This window comes from Etheostoma spectabile, chromosome 18, assembly GCF_008692095.1.
Source record: "Etheostoma spectabile isolate EspeVRDwgs_2016 chromosome 18, UIUC_Espe_1.0, whole genome shotgun sequence".
Lineage (NCBI taxonomy): Eukaryota > Metazoa > Chordata > Actinopteri > Perciformes > Percidae > Etheostoma > Etheostoma spectabile.
In genome coordinates this window covers 22,061,682-22,068,041 of record NC_045750.1, presented here as the reverse complement: position 1 = coordinate 22,068,041, position 6,360 = coordinate 22,061,682, and the positions used below count along the sequence as shown (strand labels likewise).

General features: G+C 43.7%; 1 protein-coding gene across 9 annotated transcripts in view; it reads left to right on the top strand.

Moving 5' to 3' along the window:
• Positions 1 to 6,360, top strand: part of cdc42bpab (CDC42 binding protein kinase alpha (DMPK-like) b) — a 95,160-nt gene that overhangs the window by 1,345 nt on the left and 87,455 nt on the right. The gene's annotated exons all lie outside the window — the stretch shown is intronic.

Below are 6,360 nucleotides of genomic sequence, written 5' to 3'. Positions count from 1 at the left end.
CTTCTTTGGCCCGTGCATTCAGCCTCCCTGTCTTTTTGGTAAGATGATAGGCTAACAATGTTGATGGTGCAGTGGCCCTCCCTTCCCCATCACATTCCTTTTATAGTAGTAGTGGGGCTCAGTTGGCCTGCTCCCTTCTCACTCAAACCCTCCCTAACACTAAAGGCAAGGCTACTTTACTCATGTGCAAGTAGATGTTTTCTACGTTTTTTATTTGTAAAAACATGTTACATGATGGCATGTTGCAGTTACAAGAACACACAATAAACCGAAGGCACGTTTCGTTACCCAAAACAAATGTGTTCTAAAAAAAGGTGGTACCAAGTTGACAATGAGGAGTCACCGGATACACAGAAGGAAGATCTTAAACAGGCCCGCTCAGAGTTGATATGAATCCAGGAAAGATCTCATAAAGATGTCCTATCCTCCAGGCTACCATTTATTCTTATGGAAATGCACTACTTTCATAAAGTAGACCCCTTTCTGTCATTGCACCAACACTCTTTTGGTCACTCAACTAGTTTGCATGTCACTATTGTTTTCATTTTTTTAAGGGAATGTATGTAAGTGAACATTAGTTAATAGCTTACCTAGCTGTCTTTTATCACATAGACATCGTTGTGATGAAATAAAGAGTGATCTCCTGTTGCTATGGCAGCATGGAGATCACGGTTGCATACCCTTAATGTTTTTACCCAGGATTTGATTAGTTTGGAATCAGGAAAGTAGTTTTAGCCGAGATGTTTTGTAACTTTCCCACTCCCCTGGTTAAAGCAATGGTTAGAAAAGGAGGACCACACACACACACACACACACACACACACACACACACCTACCTCTCAATCATTTGTGCAGAAGGGCTGTGTTTGTGTGTGTGGCATAGGGGTTTGGTTTGTGCATGAAGCAGGAATGTGAACAACTCACCTTTTTTATCTGGCGCAGAGGCCCAGCTAGCTGCTGGAGCATGCCTGGCTGGCCTGCTTGTCTTTTAAAGCCCTGAAAGAAGGGCTGCAGCAGTTTGAGGTAGTCCAGGAGCAGACAAATCATTGATCTGGATGGAGACAAAATAGTGTTACGGCCGGCAATAAGAGACACCCATTAAATGGAAAGAAGGTGCAGTTTGGCATCTTTGCTAGCATCCTTTTTAGGCTTTATTTCTGAAACCTGTTTAAACTACAGTGTTAAACAGGCAGCGGTCAGACAGGACAGGATGGCAGTTAAATCAGTCAAATGGTGGTAAAGCTTGGCTGTGGCTGCTAAGTTGGTTTACCCCACCAGTCACCATCTGGACAACCTATTCTGTGCTACAAATGGAGCTATGCTGGCTGGGTTTGGTGATAGAGTTTTTGGTAAAGAGGTACTTTACTGCCTGTCTAAAAGCCTACCCAGCTGTGTTACCTAAATGTATTGTTTCCTTTAGAGCATCCAGTTATTAGTCCCCAGCGGATCTGCTGCATCCAGCTGGCCGGTGTGCAGCAGTGCCAGTGTGCCCTGGCTTTAAAGGAGAGGTGTCCTGGTCTTGGGTGCCAAGTGGTGACTTCATCCTGACATTTCCCTGAGCTGACACTAGAAACTCTCTGTTCTGAGCTTGGCCAGACACAACATGCACATGTGTCTTGTTGCTTGTTATTGTGTTCCACTCCAGGGGGATTTAGATGAGGATCCACAATTAATATCCATTCATTTAATGGAGTTGCAAAGTTTATTCCCGGAAGCTGAAATTAGGCTACCTAAACAAAATGATTTGATCCCTGTTGATCCCCCCCCCCCTGTTTTCCAGTCTTTATGCTAAGCTAACTGGATGCTGGCTGTAGTTATATTAACCAGCCAGATATGGGAGTGGAATAAATCTTCTAATCTAACTTCTCGAACAATTGCATTAAGCATTCATTGTGATGCCGAGTCAATGTCCAGCATTTTGGGATAAGGCATGCATGTGCTTCTTTTAATGTCTGAATTTTGTGGTTTTTGTCTGTGTTGTCTATTGTGAATTAGTTTTTGAGTGTCTGTATATAATTATGTTATTGGGCCCCCTCCGAAAAGCTTTTAGTAGCTTCTTTTGGGGTTTCCTCATTCCCTACGTCCTTCATATGGTCATTTCACTTCTGAAATTGTGTTCAGTGTAGCCTGTCAGACTGGCAATCAGAACGCCTTTTGGTGAGTAGACATGGTTCCATACCATTTTTTGCTTCCTGATACTGATTCTGATACCTGAACTTGCATATCGGCCGATACAAGTACTGATCCGATACCAGTGTGTCACATATTTTATGTTTATACTGCATGCTACTTTCCCTGTATAGATGTGATATGATTTCTATATTTGGTTCTATATTTAAACTGTATGCTCCTATCCCTGTATTAATGTGACATGATTTTTCGGTTTTGGTACCCGACCCTAGTTATAACCGAGGTCAACAAGTCTATTACTAGCTAAATTGTTGACTTATGAAGAAGTCATAATGCCATTCCAGCCCCCCCCCCCATTTATACTTACCAACAGAGCCAGAGAGTGCACATGACTGACTGTAGTGTCTGAGGAACAGATTGGATCAGACGGATAGCGTTAACGCTTACTCAAAACACAGTTTAATCTCACACAGAAAAAGGGTTCAAGATGGGCCCCATGAAATCCAAGACCTCTTCCACTTGTGAGCGATCTGCCATTGTCAGCCGCTCAGAGGCCGACGGTGTGCTCTGACAGAAAAGACGTACAGCTGTGACAAAGGTTCAGCTTTCTTCATGAGAATGTCCATGAGCCAGAGAAGAAGCCAAGCATTTGTACCGGGTTTGCTTTCCCTCTTGTTTGGTGACCTCATTTCTGCTGAAATGAAGACCCCTACATGACCTGCAGCCACAGGAGAAATGAACACGGCAAAGTACGGTGTATCCTGACTCCTTACATATACCACGGTGGTTACAGTGTCTACCAGTTCCTCTAGCTCAGGCCTGCACTTGTATTAATTCTCTTACGACTTGGCTTGTCGAATTCAGTGTAAGCCAGCCAATTTGGGTCAACAGCTTCTTTATTTCTCATACATATGGTGTTTTAAATGATGCAAATATGAAATGGAGGCGTCACAGAGTTAACATGAAGGTTTAACATCATTCCTGAAAGAATCTGACCTCCATAGAACAAGCAACCCTCAGTGGTAAAAGGAATAATGTGGGGGGATTGTAGTGTTTCAGTATTTCAGAACCAGCAATGAAGTTGATGTCTTTTTGTTCTGATCACAAACTCAGTATTTACGAGTTTATCCTTTATTAATTGGTTTAAGTGTTTTGTGCACTTTGCGGATGTCTGCAGTTTCATAAACAGGAATTTATGTTACTGTGGAGACGACACTTGCATTCATCTGCAATAGATATCCTGTTCTCCTACTTGTCCCATTATTTCCTGCGTTTTTGTTTTGTCCTACACTCCTTCCATGTTCTGGGAAATGGATTGCTGCGCTGGGTAGCGGAATAAAAACGGGCAGCCATGCACCATCCCTCAGTTGGCAAACGGGGCGGGGGGGTCTAGATTGACATTGAGTCAATCTAGACTCGATGTTAGCACGCAGTGGCCAGCTATTTAGCTGCAGCTGATGTGTGCTCCACCCTGCATGGCTTTCATTGGCAGCATGCCTTACACACTACTTACAGAGGATACACACACACACACTTATTATTGTTGTTTTGCCTTACCAGGCTATCTCATAGTTCACAGACTGGAGTCGCTCCCTCTTATTCCCGTTATTGACCAGACAGGCTGCCACTCCACCTATAAGAGTTTAAGTTGTGTCCGGTCCAAAAAAAAAGAATTCTTGTGTCACATGGTTTTAAATTCAGCTCGGCAGCCATAACACCCCACCAAGAACAAACAAGGCTGCATGCAAGGCTAGCACTTTAAACCTCTGGCTTCAAATAAAGTACATTGCACATACTACAGTAGCAGTAATAAACATGCATTTAGGAGAGTCTAGGTTAACTGATTCCAGCTGCAAAACATCAGTGATCATGCCCAGTTAAACCCTTGCCCTGTTTGGGTAGAGGCTCAGGAAATGTACTCTAGTGCTTTTTTATTTTTGGCATACGTGTATGGTGGATAGTAAAGACAGAATTGAGAGTTCACTGTGAAGCAGTGTTTAAATAGGGTTTGGTCCTGGGCAGGAGGACTAGGTGCTTTTTAGATCGTAATAAACCCAAGACATGAAGTAACTGAAAGAGCTCATACTAGAAGTTTGTTCTTCCGACGGATATTAATTGGTCCGCAGAAGATTTAGTAATGTACCGATTGTCAATAATACTATTGGACTTTAAAGTCCTGCATGGGGCTGAACTCCATAGGGACATCCTTGTTACTCCTGTAGCTGTGGCGTTTCCTGTCTGGCTGTCCCGTGGTTACGGCGGGGACAGAGAACAGGAAGGAACCACAGGCACTCGGTGAGCTGGTCCGGCCCCAGCGGGTACATGATGTCATACGAGGAAGTGGGACAGCTGTATTGCATTGTGTCATTGTGTACTCGGAGGCTCGCTCGCGTCCAACATTTTTGGTGTTGTTGGGAAGATGCAAGGTCACTAGCTTGTTTCCCCCCCCCCCCCCCCCCCCCCCCCCTTGCTGGTGGATTTCCCCTCTCACACCAACTCCCATACAGTCAGCTTGACACTCGTAAGCCCTTTAGTCCTTTCTGTCACTCTTTCTCACACACACACACACACACACACACACACACACACACACACACAGCCTTGTCCATTGTCCTGAGTGGACTCGCAAACAATCAGACATAGCAGAGGGGCCCATGTAGATCCTCTCCTCTCCTGGTATCCGCTACTTCTCACCAGCGCTTAGTGTTCCAAAGGGAGCAGTCCAGCAGCCACGGACTCTTTGTGACACTCTTTTTGCGCTTTACATTTCACTTACTCGAAATTAACCCAGCAGCATTCCAAACAAACCTGACCAAAGAAGCTAAAGAACATAATTGAAGACCATATAGTTTATCATTTAAAGCACCTGAAACTCGGGTGACTTATTTAATTGTAATCAAATAAAATCAACAGCATCTATCGTCAGACTCTCCCTTCCTATAGGCCAGATAACGCTGATAAAAAATGATCAGGGTTTTTTTTCCACCCAGATTTTGTAAAGCTCCCTGCATAGCTACAGGAGACATAGGCTGACTCCACATGAGTACCCTGACCTTGATGTGTAAAATCAGCGGAGGGCCCCTTTAAGAACAACTAGCAGCCATTAGATACCAGCAGTTTGACGCTCTGTCAAAGTACAAACCAAGCGTTGTTTTTCCAAAGGAAAGTTTTTCCAAAGAAATGGTTGCATTAAATAAAGTCATACTGGCCTGCTACATAGTGTCAACTAACAAGGTATATATAATGAATTGTAACGTCATTTCATGAGAGGTTATTAATAACTTTTCTCCACATGGTATACTGGCTGAGAGCAGTCGCCCCCTTGACGAGAAGCCAATAATTGAAGACTTTATTTCATAACATTAAAGTTGTAATGGAACGACTGGTGAGGTATATTAATAAAGGGAAATATTAATGTATCTGTGGTAGCAAAGATGGCATTGCTGCAGTCCATCCAAAGGAGAACCTGGACCCTGGATCTGGACAACACGTGAAATTGCGCGTGGCATTTCCCGCATCTGGGTGTTACAGACGGCCTTTAAAAATCTGTCTGGGAGTTTTGTAGGCAGAGAAATGCCTGCTGCTAATTGTGATGCGTCATCACAAAGTGGCAGTGCAAGGGTTGGCTTCCTTTCTCCGTCTCCCAGAGGACACACTGCGGCGCAGGTCATTAGCCAGCCTTTCAGCACCCTCGGGATCTGACTGCAAATGGCCTCCCACCCCCCCTTTTCCTTTCTTCTTCACCTTCACTTCCCCTCGTCCTCCCATTTCTTTCTTTTTTTTTTTTTCCTCCTCTTTCTCTACCTCATTCATCCCCCTGCAGAGCTGTCTGTCCATCACTTCAGCCAGTGTTTACAGACCAAATGAAAATGAGCCTACTCGGTTGGCTGCGTTGGCACCAGGGTTCAAAATGAACTTTTCCGTCTACCAGACAAATGGCGAGTGAATGTTCAAATTTTTACCAGACACTCAATATATATCCATTGTTTTTTTTTTGGGCTGGTGAGTGAAGCCACTTGTATATTTTACCGGTATTTGGCTGATAAATGGTGCTAATGTTGAACCCTGGTTGGCTCATTATAACATTTATGCTTCGTTTTCTACTGTAGCTGTCTTTCAAAATAAGACCTCTAGAATTACTTGGGATAAATAAACCGATATTACAGGGTAATCAGTTTCTGTTGCTTTCAGTATTCTGCTAAATAAAACCAATTGCTTGTTGATTAAAAA